Here is an 18,115-nt window from a genome sequence, read left to right as displayed (position 1 = left end):
CGGAATTGTAAGGAGGCGCCATCCTTGTTTAGCGAGAAGAGCTTGGCTGAACACCTCAAAATCATGAAACCCAGGCCTCCATTGTCTGTTTACTTGCACACATCTTGTCCCATCCAAGCCAGTGCACCTTCCTTGCGCCATTAGTTGCTCCCCACCAAAAGTTCAAAGAAATGGGTCTCAGGTTCCCGCACAGTTTTTTTGGAGAATTTGAAGCAACTCATTGAGTACGCTGGAATGGCCTGCAGCACGGACTTAACAAGCACTTCTCTAGCAGCTTTTGATAGGGCCTGGCCTTTCCATCCAGACAGCTTGGACCAAGAACACTCTCGTAAATGCTTAAAACATCCCTCCTTTGATTTACCCACCACTGTAGGCAGCCCAAGATACTTCTCTATCAATGCTTCATTCTCAATACCAATGCTAGCTTTCAATTGATTTCTCCAATCATCACCGCAGCCCTGCCCAAAAAATATGGACGACTTCTGTAAGTTTACCCTCTGCCCGAGCTCAGCTCATAAGCCTGTAAGACCGACCTTAGAGATTCAAAACTCTGTGTGCTGGCTTCTAGAAACACGATGCTATCATTGGCAAATAGAATATGTGTAACATGAGCACCATCCGCTCCAAAAGAGACCCCTCTCTAGTTCATTTTCTGCTGCACCTGCCGGAGAAGGGACGAAAAGCCTTTTACCCAGAATAAGAAGAGTATGGCGAAATAGGTTCGCCCTGCCTTAAACCTCTCAAAGGGTAAAACACATCTGAATTGGCCCGTTCAGCTTAACCGAGAAACGCACAGAAGTAACACACCTCATAATCATCTGTATCCACATATGTGAGAAGCCCATCCATGCCATCATCTGCTCGAGGAATATCCATACCACTCTGCCATCATCATATCAAGCTTCACCGCGCATAAGGGTGTCTTTCTCTTCCTCGTCCTGATGGCATGCACACACTCATATGCAACAAAGACATTATCAGTAATGAGACAGCCCGGCACAAATGCACCTTGCTCCTCGGAGATCAAGATTGGCAATATACGCTTCAACCTGTTCACCAACACCTTTGAGGCTATCTTGTACAATACTGAGAGAGAAGCTCAGGCGTGTTCACCTTGGGTATCACCAAGATCGTGTCGTTAAAATCCGCCATACATTCCTTGCCACTGAGAAATTCACGCACTGCGCAACACACATCCAATTTGAGTAGAGGCCAGTGACTCTGAAAAAACATTGCAGGGAGACCGTCCGGCCCAGGGACCTTAGTCGGCCCCATTTGAAACAAAGCCGCCTCGATCTCGAAGTTCGTGAATGCTGCAGTCAGCACATGGTTCATCTCCTCGGAGACAAAAGAGTCAATCTTGTTTAAGATGAACTCCATGTTAGAGGGTCCTTCCGAGGAAAATAGCTCTTGATAGAAGGCAAGAGCCATGTCTTGCATCCCCTCGTCATTGGAGCACCAGCCGCCGCTCACTGTATGAAGACGACGGACAGTGTTCTTGCGTCTCCCATGAGACGCACGCTGCTGAAAGTAACGTGTGTTTCGATCGCAGGCCTTCAGGCAGTCCAGGCGCGAGCGCTGCTTATACATTATCTCCTCTTTTTCATAAACAACATGAAATCGCTCCTCAAGATATCGGACTTCTAGTAAGGAACCCGACGTCAATGCAGCCGTTCTACCGTCCTGGAGTGGAGCTTTTCAGCCCTCTGATCTCCTTTTTAATCGAGCAGAAGACATCAAAACTCCATTGGCGCATGTACTTCGAAACGCCATGTAGTCTGCTCCACAAACCCCTCAAACTGCTGTCTCCCAGCGAGGATAATACCCATGCCTTATTCACCATCTCGTCATAACTATCATGTTTAGTCCGCATCTCCTTGTAATGTAAACTTCTAGAACCTTGATGCTTGGGTCTAGCTGGCTCAGCAACCACCGCAATTAGCAGTGCCAAGTGGTCCGACTCCTCCGTGATGATATGCTGGACTTTTGTTTCTGGGAAAAGCATACTGAAGTCCGTTGTACATGTTACACGGTCCAGCCGCACCTGAAAATTGGCTTCCCCGTCCCTTCTGTTATCCCATGTAAAATCATATCCCTCATAGCCCAAATCAATCAACTGGCAGGCAGAAAGACACTGTCGAAAGGCTTCCATTTGCACTCATTTCGCTTGATCCTCCCGCACTGCTCCTCCAGACTCAAAATTTCGTTAAAATCACCGGCACACAACCATGGAAGATCATCCTGGGCCTTGAGGTACCAGAGAACATTCCATGTCCACCCTCTAAGTTCAGTCCGTGGCTCCTCTATCTAAGTTCAGTCCGTGGCTCACCATAAATTCGGGCGAATCTCCAACTAGCATTTTCTGTTGTAATTTTAGCATCTAAGTAGTATTGACACCACGGTCGAACCGAAACATAGACCCCATCCCTCCACCATAATGCCAAACCTCCACTCTTCCCATTACAATCAACCACAACACCGTTCTTGAAACCCAAACTCCACCTAAGCCTATCCACCGCACACTTCCTCTTTCTTGTTTCGCAAAGAAATACCACCGCTGGGTTGTAGGACCGTACCAGGTCTCTGAGCTCGCCCACCGTCGAGTTCAACCCCAATCCTCTATAGTTCCAGGAAAGGATATTCATTGCTCCCGGCGGCCCCGCACCGCTGGTCCGCCGATAAGTCATTTGGCTGAAAAAACATACCAAACACCGAATTCGCAATCTGTCTTATCTCTGCAGTATTTCCGTCTCCCCGAGTATTGCCACCTAAGTCACAAACAGGCTTTTCCACGGCTTTATTATTAGTTTTCTGCCCACAACAAACAGAGGAGCTCCCTTTTTTTATTAAGATACTTTGGGAAATTATTAAAACACCATGTTGCATTCATCTGATCCTTCTTCACTACACTTTCTACGGAGCTCTGTGACTGCAGCTGACATGTACTTTTGGCCACCCAGTCCTCTGCACCAACACAAGGAAAATTTGGCTATTTATAATAAAAGAGTAATAGTATCAACCAGCATTAGGGTCACCCTTTCTGATTGTTTGTCTATATGTTCCTCCCTTCTTCATTAACAAGAAATCAGGAGGATCCCTGATTTGCATCCACATGAGCACAAGATCAGGGTGGCCATTAGCTGAGTAGTCGTGATCATCCAAATCAGCCAGGAAGAAGGTGTTTACACAGGTCGTCCATGGTGGTTCTCCTCTCAAACCAAGCAAGTAGCAATTATCTCCGATAGTATGCTAGACCTTCATAATTCTGTGCAGACTTTTTACCCACTTCCTTAAGTTAAACATGATTTTGAAATTGAGACTGAAAAAGTCGTTTGAGCACCTACTCTCCAACGCAGCCACCAGATTGTGCGTTTGCAAGCGAAGTCACCTGCTCCACAACCCGTGTCACCATCGTCTCGATAGTTAATACGACCATCACTGACACCGCCAAGGATTCCTTATCCGCCGTATCATTCACCATAGTAACTGTCGGCAAGGGAGCCGTTCCCTATAAAATCTTCTCTTCATCGCAAATCTGTGAAGACTGAATTGGAGAGCAAACCTGAAAATGGACAGAACCATGAAGAGGAGACTGGACGCCAGTTCCAACTCTCCATCTAGAATTACAGTCCTGAAAACTTGAGCCAACTCTCTCCTTCATTCTCAGGAGGCACATACGGGGATTCTTCGAATTTTGGATAATTTCGCGAGCTCCCCTCTTGATCTCTTGAAACCCAAGTGGATCCTCATCCATAACTCCCATAAACATCTCAGCAAAAGAGAAATCCGGACTAAGAACTAGAGAAGGGGAAAACGACTACAAGGGAGAGGGAAGAAACAAGATCTGAGAGGCAAGAGAGCACGAACAGGAGCAGAGAAACTGGGACAATAGCCAAGAAAAGAAAAGAATCAAGGGATAAAGACTGATCCGAGGTAGGGAGAAGGGAGGATATGGGAGGATGAAGAAATGGAAGGAAAAGCTATGGGAGGAACAGATCGAAGAGAGCGAAGATGGAATTGGAGAGATAGAAACAAGGGAATTTAGAACGGCAGGGGAATGGATCGGGAGAAATAGAAGGAATCAGGGGAAGAAGAGACGGCATGTCGCCAATCGCCGGCAAATCGCCCAACCATCGCCATGAGGGTACTGTAGCAGGGGAAAGTTTCCATCTCAACTGATTTAATCCCTAACAAGTTGGAAGGTTCCGTAAAACATGTGTAGCCCGACCTTAGGTGTACCATATAGGATTATTGTAGCGAATCAATCTGTGGTTGAGTTGGTTAGGTGAACAGTGGTATCCCCAACCCATCAAGGTTCAAATCCTGGTGCTCGCATTATTCCTGGATTTATTTCAGGATTTCCGGCGATGCGCTTTCAGTGGGAGGAGACGTTCCCGTCGACGACGAGGCGCCTACGGTGACTTTGTAAATCTGAAGATGATATGCCGGCTCAGTCTCTCGGAGGTGCTCATAGGGGTAGGGTGTGCGTGTGTGCATTCATAGGGGTGAGTGTATGCGCGTGTATATGAGCGCTTGCAACACGACGATGGAACCGACGTAGAGGGCCACTAGTGATGATGCCAGCATCCAAGGGACCTCGACGGCGGCGACGGGGGAGTGATGGTCAGCACTCCTCGCGGATCCCCTCGGCCTGGTCCATGCTAGGCTTACTAGCCTGGTTGACAGCACCCGCTTCGCCGCCGGGTGCACATCCTGGCGCACCATTGTGCCGACGCTTCCGCCACATCTCCCATGGTTGGTCCTCGACCCAAGCGGTAATGACAATGCAAGTCATGTGTACTGCCTCGGAGACGACGGCATCCTACCACCCATCCTGTTTCGGAGTGGGGCCGTCGGCAAGCACTTTGTTGGCAGCTACGATGGTGGCTGGGTCGTCTCGTCTGATGCCCCTCTTAGGATCAGGAACCTGTTTTTCTGTGCCTCGATGGAACTCTCTACACAACAAAGGAAGATCAGGACCGTGAACCTCTTAGACAGTCCCGAGATAGCAGCCACTAGAGCGCACCAGGGCACTGGCGACCAATTAATTCCATTGAAGATGATATTCTCTGGGCCGCCTACCTCGAGTAGTTGTATTCTTGCCGCCATTACAGACGAACATGACGTTGCGGTCTGCGGGCTTGGCTGCCCAAAGCGCAGGGACGAAGCCAGGATTTGAGCATGACGAGGGGCGAAGAATACAGTGGTCATATTGTAAAAACCCCGCGAATCATAACGTGTAGACGTGCGGCACTAAACCTTATGGTGCGACGCAATTTCCCCATGCAATCGGCCCCGCTGTTGAGGGTGTGCATGCTGAAGAGAACATGTTGCCGCTTTGGCTCACATCCAGCACGCGTCGTGCATTCAGCCCGTCTAGTCATAGCATAGTCAAAAAAAATTAAAATACCGCCGGAATTGAATCATTCGCGGATAAAAAACTACTCCCTTTGATTCATATTAATTGTGACATTTACTATGGAATGAAGGAACTAAATTTATTATATTATTTTTACCTTACTAGTACAAATGCCCGTGCGTTGCACCGGGCGAAAAATGAAATATAACCTATTCCACATCCCATTGTGCAACATTTTTTATTGCATTTTTGGCAAACGTTATAAATAGGATTCCACTAAGTATTTCTTTTTGTACGATGAAGGGGATCCCAAAATACGATGAATCTAGAAAGCGGGGGAGGTGGTAAATATGGGTAGGATGAAGTTGGTGAGGTGGCCGCGCTGCCTTTTGGTGAACTCCAAGGCGACCTCGTTAGATCAAGCGTGCGGCAATGTGGTATAGCATGGTATCATTTACTATGTGTAATGCTAATAAATTATTGTATACAACAACAAGAATATACAGAACTTATTTTTTTTATGTCAAGAGCGAGCTCAATTCAAAGAAAATTAAATGTCCAAGTTTCTTTACCTCCTTTAAATTGCAACAGTTAAAGCAAAATCTCAAATTACTAATCTCATAATACAAATGACTCTGCTGGTGGTATGATATGATAATGAACACACTGAACTAATTCTACCATTGCTGAAGCCATGGAGGGCGCTGTCTTTGGACCTCCTGGCCCAAGTAGTACTCGACAGCGTGCTCATGCAGGGATCGGCAGCATGCCAGCCTGTAGGCTCGTGGAGGGAGGAACAAGACGACCACCGACTACAGCATCAGCAGGCGAGATGGAGGCGCTCACTAGAAGAGGAGCGGTGGAAGCGCAGGGTCCTACGGCTAACCGGACAGGCTCCAGGCCAGGCGCGACGGCTGTACGTGCAAGCACATCAGGATGAAAACCATGAACTGCGAGGGTGAGCAAACCATGGAGAAGAGCGACGGTGTGCACATCTTGTTGCCATGAAGCCACCAGAGACGCTCCACTCAATCCAGTCGACGGTGATCTTCGAAGCCGGGCCTTGCTTAGAGTGAGCTAACAGGAGGTTAGGAGCAGGCGAAGAGTCATCCGGGGCTGGAAGAGGTAGCCTACGACTAACGGCGGGGGACGGGGCCACCCAGCGCCCCAACCCACGGTTTCAAGCCCGGCAAACGTGGTTGCATCTGGCAGTGGAGAACGCCTCCCTACAGCCACACGCGCCGTCCGCATCAGCCCCTCCTTCTTAGCACCAACGATGCGCTCGATACAGGCCTCCTGCACATATACGGGGGCGAGAAGCCCTAAATCCCGGAAGCAGGGAAACTTGAGCGAGGAGGTATGGTTCGATGTAAAAAGTGATGATATTTGGTTAGGTAGTAGGCTTTGATACATATACGGGACGCATGATTAACTCTAACTTAATCTCGGGTTGATTATTTGCTTCGTCTTTCAATCGTACGAAGGCTGGATCGAAGCCTGGCGTTCCCCGGTTCGAATCCTTTATGAGAGGCCAAATAGATCAGGTTGAAGCCCAGCCAGTTGTCAGCGCATCGGGAGCAGGCCTAGGTGGGCGCTGTGAACGTGGCCCAAGCGGGAGTCCCAAGCGGGAGTCTGGAAGCGTTTCTTCAGCTGAACGTTTTTGTACAGTTTTAGTACCATCTTGAATATGTTTTAAATTCAAACTGAAAGTGTAAAATCATGGGAGGAAGCGTATTGTGACGGTGAACCCATGGAGTCAATCCGTGCTTTATTTTATAAATATATAAATATATATATTATTATTATTATTATTATTATTATTATTATTATTAGCACAAATGCCCAAGCGTTGCATCGGGTGAAAAAAAACCCACACTTTCCTAACCCAATTGCTCAAGACCCCCTCTCATTCCAGGACACACCGCCAGGCATGATGACATGAACAAACTCTTTGAAATCCTCGATCCTGCCATGAAAATATGTACTGCAGAAAAAATATGAACGTATTTCAGAAGTGTACTAAAGGTGTGTGGAATTTAAATCATAGAAATATCTATCTGGTTGTGAGTATCTCTTCATGCCTTTGTTGGAGTTGCTTAGTGATGCCCAAAACATATCGCATTATACCGTAAATAGTAAAGTCAATTTTAGTACAATGTTTTTTGCTTCACTACGGAGGTAACACGAATTTTCATGAACCAATGTTGGCTAGGTTTAGGGACTGTAGCATAGCACTATTCGTGCCCAACAATCAAGCACCTATTTTTAACCGGTACTATCTTTTTCATTATAATTCTCAAAAATTTATTGTACATGAACAATAAATAAACAATTTCTTTATTATGACTTAGACATAGTATTTTCTAACATAATTTTTCCCGGTGATTATAAACAATAAATAAATAATTCTAGCATAATTTTCTCTCGAGTTATGGACGGGGTAAAACTTCGTTCATGGGATTATAGCTAGTGGCAGAGGATGAAATTTTTTTGAGGGGGGAGACTTTTGATTGATTTCTAGGTGGTTTACGTTGTTCCCACAATCTTTTTAGAGATCAATCAACTCATGACGGGACAAAACAAATGACAAAAAATAACCAGGCTATGTTTGTCTGTCAATCCCAGAAATCCCTCCCTTTCCTTCTTTATTATCAATTCTGGAATCCCTCCTTTCCTTCTTTGTTCTCTCCGTTCTTCCTTATTAGGACACTTTCTTCTTATTACGGGACGTCTGGCTTCCCACTTTTTTCCCGGAATCCCTCTTTCCTTGTTATTACGGGACAACTTCCCACTTTCCCTTTTTTTTTTGCTTTCAATCCCCGAATTCCCTCCTTTCCTTCTTATTACCGGAAGGGTTCCCACTTTCCTATTTTTCTTTGCTGTCAATCCCGGAAAACCCTTCTTTCCTTCTTTATTTTTAGGACGAGAGAACTGGTGTATCACCGGCTGCCGCGAAAAGAGATCCATCATGTTTGAAAGAAGCATAGTGGAGAAAATCATACCCAACAGAAGCATAAGGAATCAAGCATTCTACAAGAAGAATGAGGACAGAATGCACATAAGAGGCTGGTGTGCTGCTTGCTTTCTTCAAACAGTGTGAAAGTATGCAAATGTGAAGTACTGACTTGTTTGCTAATTGCAATGGCATTATTTTCTGATACCGGAGACCGTGCACCCCAATGGCCTCTAGAAATTGACAGAAACATATATCAAAGTATGGAGGGCGAGAGAACTGGTGTATTCCTCAGGAACAAAGAACTGTCAGAACTGGTGTATTCCTCAGGAACATACTACATTATTGTTTAGTATAGAATCTTGCTCATGCTGAGGGTTAACCAAGTCAAGTATTGGTTCAACATGATCTCCTGGGGGGATGCAATGGTAAAAAAATAGCTTTTTCTTCTTACTGAAAGTACATCTATGTAAGAACAGGTGGTTAAGCACAATCCCAGCTAATCTAGCAAACCGGGCCACGAATGAGAGCTCTGGTACATTAATTTGTAGAGAGAGTGGCAGAAAGCAGCTCTACATCTCATGCCATCTTCAACCCCAAATGTGGCCGTCATCCCCGCAGCTGTCACAAATCATAGACCACGTTGTAATTTTTCCTTCTTGATTGAGAACACCCTTGGCAGAAAGAAGAGGCTTTTACCTGAAGAGTAGCGGCTGAATCAGATCGTTGTAGAACTTGGCATCATAGACGGTGCCACTATGTGCTTGGATGATGCAGACGGGTCGACCAGCGCGGTGGCAGCCGGCTGAATCAAATCAAGGAGGACTTGTGGGTCGGGTTCGTCGTGGTGGTCGTAGAAGACGGCGCGGAAGAGGGTGCGGCAGGAGAGGTCGCGCTCCCGCAGGATGCCCTGCCGGTACGCGCCCTGCCGGTACGCCCCCTCGTCCCACTCGCGCGCGTCAAGTCCTGGCTGCGCCTGCACCGTCGTCGTCGCCGTCGCCATCTCCTCGCGATTCTTTGCTGCTGGCTGCACTCAAATGAGATATGTGGGCCTGATTTACTGGGCCGAAGCGCACGGGTGGGCATCGTTCGATGCACACGACGTGGTACGTGGTTCCGTGAATTAGTACCACCTCACGTGTATGTTTTAAATTCAAAGTGAAAGTGTAAACTTACGGGAAGAAGCGTATTGTGACGGTGAACCCACAGAGTCAATCCGTACTTTATTATTTATTATTTATATTTTATTTATTTATTTATTTATTATTTATTATTAGGGATAGATTATTATTATTATTATTATTATTATTATTATTATTATTATTATAGGGGAAGATAATTGCGAACTAGATGAAACAGAACTATGAGAAAAATATATCAAATAGTTTGAAAATTATACATCATGGTATACTAATTAATTAGACCTTGTATGTAATGCTCCAATTAATCAAGAGTGTGGTTGTTCTACACCCACGCACATTGCACCCCCGGTGCACCCACGATAAAAAACTTAGCAAAACATTTCAAAAAATTCTGAAACTTGGTGGATGTGATTATGTGCAAATGTTTTAGGCGCTTGCAAAATTTGGTGGCGAAATAACATCCGAGGAAATCTGTACAAAAAAAACAAAGTTTGTGCTGAAAACATGTGAACAGTAACGTGGGTGCACAATATCATTTGTATTTCGTTTTGTATGGAAATCATTTGATGTTTTTTGGTGACCAAACTTTGCAAGCACCTAAAACATTAGCTCATAATCACATCCACCAAGTTTCAGATTTTTTTTTATTTTTTTACTATTTCTTTCGAATTTACTGTTCATTCCATGGGTGCACCAAAGGTGGGTGCAGCCACTACTTTCCCATTAATCAAGGCTATTAGATTGTTATCGAGATGAAATTAGACTTGTATGTATAGCAGTTACCTTTAGATTGGCATGCTCAAGGACCAAAAGCGGTTTACAATGCTTGATTAAATATGATCACCGGCGGACTCCAATGCACAACACATCGGCAAAATTGAAACAGGAGAGGCTCGACAGCACCGCGGCAGTATCCTGGTCTGCTCGCGGCTGCCATGACGGCAAGCAGAGGCGCAGCGGCGGACTCAATCGATCGGTTAGCATCTAGGTTTTCTTTGTTATTGACAGAGGACAACACTACTAGAGAAAACCCTAGGGTGCTACATATAACTTTTAGCAGAAATAACTAGGTTTATACCTGCGCTATATATTGTTATGCACTAGTAGCATGTGCCCTTACCCCGCGCCACTGCTAAGTACTAGTAGCGTGTTCCCCTGCCCCGTGCTACTACTATTCGTCCGTATTTCATTTCTTTTGTTTTATACTATATTTATACATCGTTATAGAAGTTTTGATACAGTACCAATTAAGAGATCGTTATATCATTATGATCATAATGAGTTATTATATCAGTGGCTGAAAGAAATATGGATTAGATTCAAGTGGATGGATCCAAAGTGACCAAGTTTGGATTAGTAGGATTCAAGTGGATGGATCCAAATTGAGCAAGTTTGGTTTAGAATCTAATCCGCGCTTCGTTCACCCACTGATATAATAATTCATCATGATCATAATAACAATTCAACATCATAATAATAACAACAACTCATCATCATCATCATCATCATCATCATAATCACCATCACCATCATAATAATAAGTCCTCCTCCTCATCACCTTAGTCATATAACAACTCATCATTCTAGCACATAACTCATCATCATCATAATTACAACTCCTCCTCATCATCATAGTCATAACCAACGCTAATTGTTCTGAGCACATGATGAGTACTAGCTAGGACCTGCTACTCTCTCTAAGGTAAAATAACATAAAACAGGCTAACCCCTGAATCTCCATTATGGAGAATAGCGATCCACCTTTCTCCAATTTTTGGGCTGCGCATCACGTTGCCTCCAAGTAGTTCCCTGCGATCATTTATATTTTTTCTCCATCCTTTGATTGTGAGGTCTTCATCTCTTCGAGAAATTGAGTATGCACTGCGGTGAACTGTAGGTAGAGTTGACTGTAAGCTAATAATATACATGGCACCTTTCATAAGCATCAGATGAGGTACACAATCCTTCCTGATTTTCTATTGAAGAACATCATAATAACATACTTAGCAATATAGTTTAGCATAAGAACAATGTATGCAAAAGATGCACTGGTGACATAATAGTAAAAAATTTTACCATGCTATTTTCACGGATGTTACCGTAGTTGAACACGTGGACTAGTGGCGCGTGAACATATTTTGGGTTAATTTCATAATTGTTCTTGAAAGTCTCAACATCATTAATAAATTTGACAAGATGATTTTTCTCCTCGCAAGTTAGTCCAGAGCCGTAACTATAGTATGTTTTGTCTACTACCTTCCGTACATTTCTTGAATATTTTTAAATATACAATATAAATTACTTAACAAATTTATTTGACAAACTCACATAGAGGTACTGGAAGCATATCCACATCCACCAAAATGTCGATATTATCTTCAATATCATCTTCGGGACGAATATCGAAGGTTATTTGCATATACTCCTTAAATCCATAGGCTTTGCATAGAGCTCTCCAATTTGAGCAACAAAAATGTGAGTGATCAACTGCATTGTAGAGCTTAACCCAAAAATTGTGAGTCCTATGGTGAGCTATCTTCGTCTCCATATTGTCACTCTCTTGGAAATCCAGCTTCTCCAAGAAAAACAGTCTTGCATGGCAGGGGATGTTCTAGTTGAATTGAAAAAAGAGAAATTACACGTTGAAGCAAAGAAGCACAAGTCATATATGCTTAATTACAGGTTTATGCAAAGAAGCACAAGTCAATACTTGTCGTCGTTACATACCGTAAAAACATCAAAGGTCTCGTCCATCTTGTTGGTGAAATGTCTACCATTTTCTAGGTGATGCCTATCACACATACCTTGGTCGTCGCCGTAGTAATCAGATTTAGGGATCCTATCATCATTAGACATTTCCTGTGTTTATAATTCAAAGATTATTAATCCACGACAATTACCAGGAACTCAACACACATATCACTATTCAGCACGGGTTGACTTTTGATCTGTCGAGTCTTCCTTGAAAAGTCACTTCTCGCGTAGTGTATATGCTGGGCACTCCCTCTCTGGCATATTCGACCGTTGATGATGGTCGCTCCTCCCTTCGTTCTCGAGTGCATTACACAAAAATGGCTAGCACATGGAAACGAAAGAGAAGCGACCCCGCGATAACAGTCAGGATTCTTCCTCTCTAATATTTTGGTAGTATATTGTGGACACCCCCTCACAGATATTTTGACCGTCGCTGATGGTCGCTCCTCCTTTTCTTTCGAAAGTGCATTACACCAAAATGTCTAGCACCTGCGAAAGAAGAAGAAGCGACCCTCATGACAACAGTTGGGATTCTTCCTCTCTGAAAGTCACACTAGGAGCCCCAAGAGACTGAAAGTCAACCCGTTACATACATGGAGTAAGGACACAAAAAAATGGCATATGTTTTGCTGGAATGTCGTTTAATCCCCGTTCCGGCAAATCACGGGCACTCGGTATGTCCTACTTTCTTGCAGAAGTCATGCCAAAATTTACGGAAAAAATTTCAGCATGACCATTGCTAAAAACATGACATATTGAGCTTCTGGAAATGAGTCAACATTCCGGCAACATAGGCCACTCGGAGTTTCCTTGCAATAGAAAGAGACATATGTGGCCAGCTTTGGCACCACTTACACAGCAACTCAAGTTCATACAATCTTTGTATATAAATGTTGATCATTTTTATTTCTACTTCTAGTGTGCATATACTTTGCTGTCGTGTCTACCCTAGGTGATTGGTATTGATCCCGAAAGTTGAAAGGTGATGATGTTCTCAATTAACTATATATTAGCACTTATTGTTTAGCCTTAAACAAATATGGTTTCTTAGTAATGTGTTTCCTGGATCAATAGCAGCAATTCTTCTTTTGTGAATCATTATATTTTCAATATATAAGACAATCTAGCCTTAAAAACCTAAATATAGTCGTAATAACCCTAAATATTGCAAAATAACCAAATAATCTTAAATATAATAAAATTAACTATAGAAAAAAATACTAAACAAAAAATTGGCCTAAATAAAACTAAATAAGAATTGGACTATACAATGCCATGTCTACCCATTATCATCCAATATATTGGCAGAAAATACTGAAGAAAATAGTAAAGAAAAATCGTTGCTGCCCTAGAACATATGAACCCTTGAAATTAAAATGAAGAAGAGGAGAAGTAGAGGAGGGAGGCTACCTATCTTTGTTGGCCTAGAACATATGAACCCTAGAAAGTTGAAGAGCTCAAGACACTAAAGGGCCATATCACGTAGTGTGCATACCTATCTTTGGTAAGCGTACTGCTTTCTTCCTTTCCTTTCAACCTGCCATACTTACACTGTAACGCCAGGTTACTGATATTTACCATGTAACTGATCAGGTCGAAGACATCATAATGTGATGGGGCTTCCTTTGGTAAAACTGAAAGCCGTTTCTGGAGCAACTATACTTAGGTGGAGCATATTGCATCATGGAAGTGAAGAATGCTTTTGGGTATATGAGTGATGAAAGTTTACGTGGATTATATATGATGTGTTATTTTAACTTGATTTTCTTTGGAATTTTTTCTCTTTCTTTGTAGATGAAGTGGTATGTGGTGTACAGATGATGACCTGCTTAGGTTTGGTTGCCGATGCTTGTGTTGCAGGGGCCTTCTCGCAAGGTCTAGGGATGCAGACACATCGCTCTAGAAATCTTTGTGATTTACTGGTTGTTTAAGGGTGCTCTTTGTTATTCTGATTATTAGTGCGTGTGTTGGTGTGTGCTTATACAGATCAAGCACTTTGTATTATTTTTTATAATTTGGATGCAAGCGTACATGTAAAAAAAAGACGTGCAGGCGTGCATGTAGATGCCTTCACAAGCTAGATACTTCCTCCGTTCCAAAATAGATGACTCAATTTTATACTACTTTAGTATAAAGTCGAGTCATCTATTTTGAAACGGAGGGAGTTGCTAGCAAGGCGCCGAAACAGAAGTCGCGAGCGAGGAAATCGTGCACGTAGGCGCACGCGGCGGCGACGGCTCGGCTTGGCGAGGAAACGTGCGCACGTTTGTGCATGACTTCAGGTTTCCAACGTTCCTATGAGTATAAGTTGTGTTCGGATCCTTGTTATTTCTGCATGAATTCATGTTTCCATGTATACTCCCAACTCCTAATCTATATTACTATTAAACAATCAAACAAGAACTTCTTTAAGCACACCACATAAAGTGTACACAGATCCAATACCACCGCACGATTAGGCCCACTAAAATCAATCTAACGGTTAGACTTAACCTAAACCATTTTCTATGTGCACTTAGCAATTTACATTGACTGACCGTACTTCACCGTGGAGGAAAAAATGAAACTCCACGCCTGGGAAATTAGGAAACTAATAATCACGGGTGCATCATATTCCAGGAAAGTAAATCAGAGTGCATCCATCCTATTAGGAAACTAATCTCAGACAAATCCGTCATATTAAAAAACTTATCTCGGACGCATCCCTCCTATTAGGAAGCTAATCTCGAGCCGCCTGCCGCCATCATCCACATCAGTCGGATTTATTTTGTTTCATGACAGAGAAACCATATATCTTTCGCTATTTTGCCACATATATTTATTTTTATATACTTGTGCAATTTCAAATAATCCAACATATTTGCAGTCATCAAACTTGAAGACATACTTTTAAGGCCTTATTTGCACCGCCTCTCTTTCTTTGTCTGCACGCCTCTTTCCTTCAGTAATAATAATGAATAACTTTTTCCGGATCAGGTATTACACTGTTACAAATGTATGCTGAAGTTACTCCTTACGACAAGAAAAAAGAGGACGAATGTTTTCTATCTTCACCAGTTTTGTAACATGTTCCAAATTGTTGGCTCTTTCTTATTTGAGGATTCATCATGTTTTTTGTAATTTAGAAGCTGACTTGAAAGCTTGATAAGGTTAAGCTTGACAAATACTCTGGAATATTGTTCCTTCCATCTTTATTTTTCTTCCTAACTCATTTCAGTTTCTGTACACACAGAGCGTCTTATAGCATTGTAAGTTAGTATTGGTTGCCAACGCACAAACACATACAAAACCGGATAAATACTTTCTATCATGATAATTATTGGATTTCTTTTAGCCCTTTTACGTTTCAATTAGTTCTTGTAAATAATCTTTATTTTATATAGAAGTCGTTGTAGTCACATATCATCTTCTATTTCCTATTATCCATAGTAGGTAGCTATATAATTTTGGCACTATTGTGTCTCACTTTTGAAAATACAATTTGAGCGACATCAAACATTGTGTATCCATTTGATTTATATTTCTAAAAATATTTATTTTTTTATATTATGTGAATCTCACCTGGTTTACGTTTGGAACGTGCGTTGCACGTGCATGCTTACTATAAGAGCTAGTACGTGATCTTTACTGCCTCCGCGTCGTCGCCCGTTAGGACTGGTACCGTCGATTGACCCACAACCACAAGAACAAGTACCAGAGGAGACAGGACTGCACGTTCCAAGAAGCCCTGGCAGCAAAACGAAGATGGATGAGCCGACCGACAGTACGGCCGCCGGCGGCGATAGCAGCATCCGAGGGTCGTCATCCGCGGCACTGGAAGAGCGGTGGCCCAGCCTCCCCGATGACCTCCTCAACATAATCTACCTCAGGCTCATCGCTGGTGATCCAGCAGACCGCGCCTCCTTCGCAGCAGTGTGCACGTCGTGGCACGCCGTCGCGTCAACGCACCAGCCACGACACGTCCTTCCTTGGCTCATCATCGACCCAAGCAGCCGCGACAAGTCGAAGCACTTGTGTTGCCTCCAAGCCGGCGCGGTCCTTCCACGCTTCATGCTCCTCCCAGCCAAGGCCACCGGTGGGCGCTTCGTTGGTAGCCACCAAGGCGGCTGGGTCGCCTCCTGGGAAAGGGACCGGTTGAGGATCGTGAACCTTGTCTCCGGTTACGAGAGGACGCTCACAGCAAAGCAACACAAGATCATGGCACGCCAGTGCTATCATAACCGCTTTGTGCCGCGGAAGGTAATAATCTCCTCGCCACCCACGTCTAGCCGCTGTATCCTCGCCGCCATCACAAACTCTTCTCAACTCGTGATTTTCGCTCTTGGCCGCCAAAGGTGCGCATGGACGCCACAAAGCTTTCATGGGGACAGCGTCAGGGATATTGCCTTTTGCAATGGCCATCTTTACTGTATGATGTTTACCAATGGGATCGTCAAGTTGGAGGCCAGCTTGGACGACTGCGGTGTCCTCGTGTTCACTCCCCACTGGTTGTATATGCAAAGCAAGATGGTCATAGAGAACCACTACTGGCCGGGTCACGAACATCCAAATGCCCATGCCGTGTACATTCTTGAGCTACGTGGCAAGCTTGTGGTGGCGACTAGGAGGACCTGGGGCCCATCGCCGTGGTCGTGCAACATCAGCGGCCCTTATTTCTCAGTTTTTGAGCTCGTTGTTGATGATACTCAAGGAACAATGCCACATCGTATGTACAAGTGGGAAGAGTTGACAAGCCTGGGTGACTATGCTTTGTTTTTGAGTCCCATGTGTGCCAAGGCGATTCACGTGTCGACCGGTGAGCGTGACGGCCTGCGGAGAAACCACATCTACTACTCCCATCATACATCCTACAAACATATATAAAGAATCAGTGCCTCACAAGGCTAAGGAGTTCTGGACGAGCTCCAACAACAAGGGTTGTTGTGTGTACTACAAGGAAGACGAAAGCGTTGACAAGAATGGCGTGGAGGGAATCACGTCCGTAGGGTACTATGTGTATGTTTCGTTCAGTGGTGATCGTGATCCTCCCATGTGGATGTTCCCTCCAGATCTTTAGTCGAGTTTGTTTCGGTCCTACTTCTATTTTGTCATTTTGCTACTAATCACAACAATCATGTTAATTATGACGAAATGTATGACCCTGACCACAGGTATTATGTCTTTTGGCTATCACCTTCGTGGAACTCTTACAGAAAAATTTAGTGTTATCCAGCTCGTACATGTTCGGTCTTTTGTGGATGCTCAATATTTTCCCTTTTTCTATTTCGTACATGTAAAGACTCAACAGCCTCGGTTGATCGTTTCTTTCCGATTTTTGCAAGTTCTACTGCTCGTTACATACCAATAAAAAGCCGGCCACTGCCAGTTTGCGTTGAAAACCGAATTAAATTGGGGAAGACGTTTTGGCTCTCTGGTGTCCTTTCTATATCCATGTACTACACATTAGTGACCTAAAAGGTCTTATATTTCGTTACAGAGGGAGTACTGCTCTAGATGTGAGGCGGAGTGAATTTATGGGCTTATACGGCGTTGAGAAAAGATGGGATGCCATGTATGGATACGGAGTGTACAGCTAACTGGGCGATGGCCTACTTCGAAGATGTTTTCCGTCAGTGTAGTCTACGAAGGGTGTACTGAATACTGAATTTCCTAGCTAATGAATTGCATTTCTTCAAACTGGAGATTTGGATGTCAGCTAGTGCCAGCGTCTGTGGGATAAGCAAGTAGAAATGAATACAGATCAAAGTTGAAGGAAAAAAACAACAAGTTTTCGAAGGGACCAAGAAGTCGGACTCAATAGGGTGTCGTTAACTCATGTACGGAATTTGATCCGGACGTATGAAGAATGCAGACGCTAGCTCATAATCGAGCAATATGTCTACTACTAGCCGATGACGCATGTTAATA

The sequence above is a fragment of the Triticum dicoccoides genome, chromosome 3A (genome assembly GCF_002162155.2).
Source record: "Triticum dicoccoides isolate Atlit2015 ecotype Zavitan chromosome 3A, WEW_v2.0, whole genome shotgun sequence".
In the NCBI taxonomy this organism is placed as follows: Eukaryota; Viridiplantae; Streptophyta; class Magnoliopsida; order Poales; family Poaceae; genus Triticum; species Triticum dicoccoides.
Note: the sequence above shows the minus strand (reverse complement) of the source record.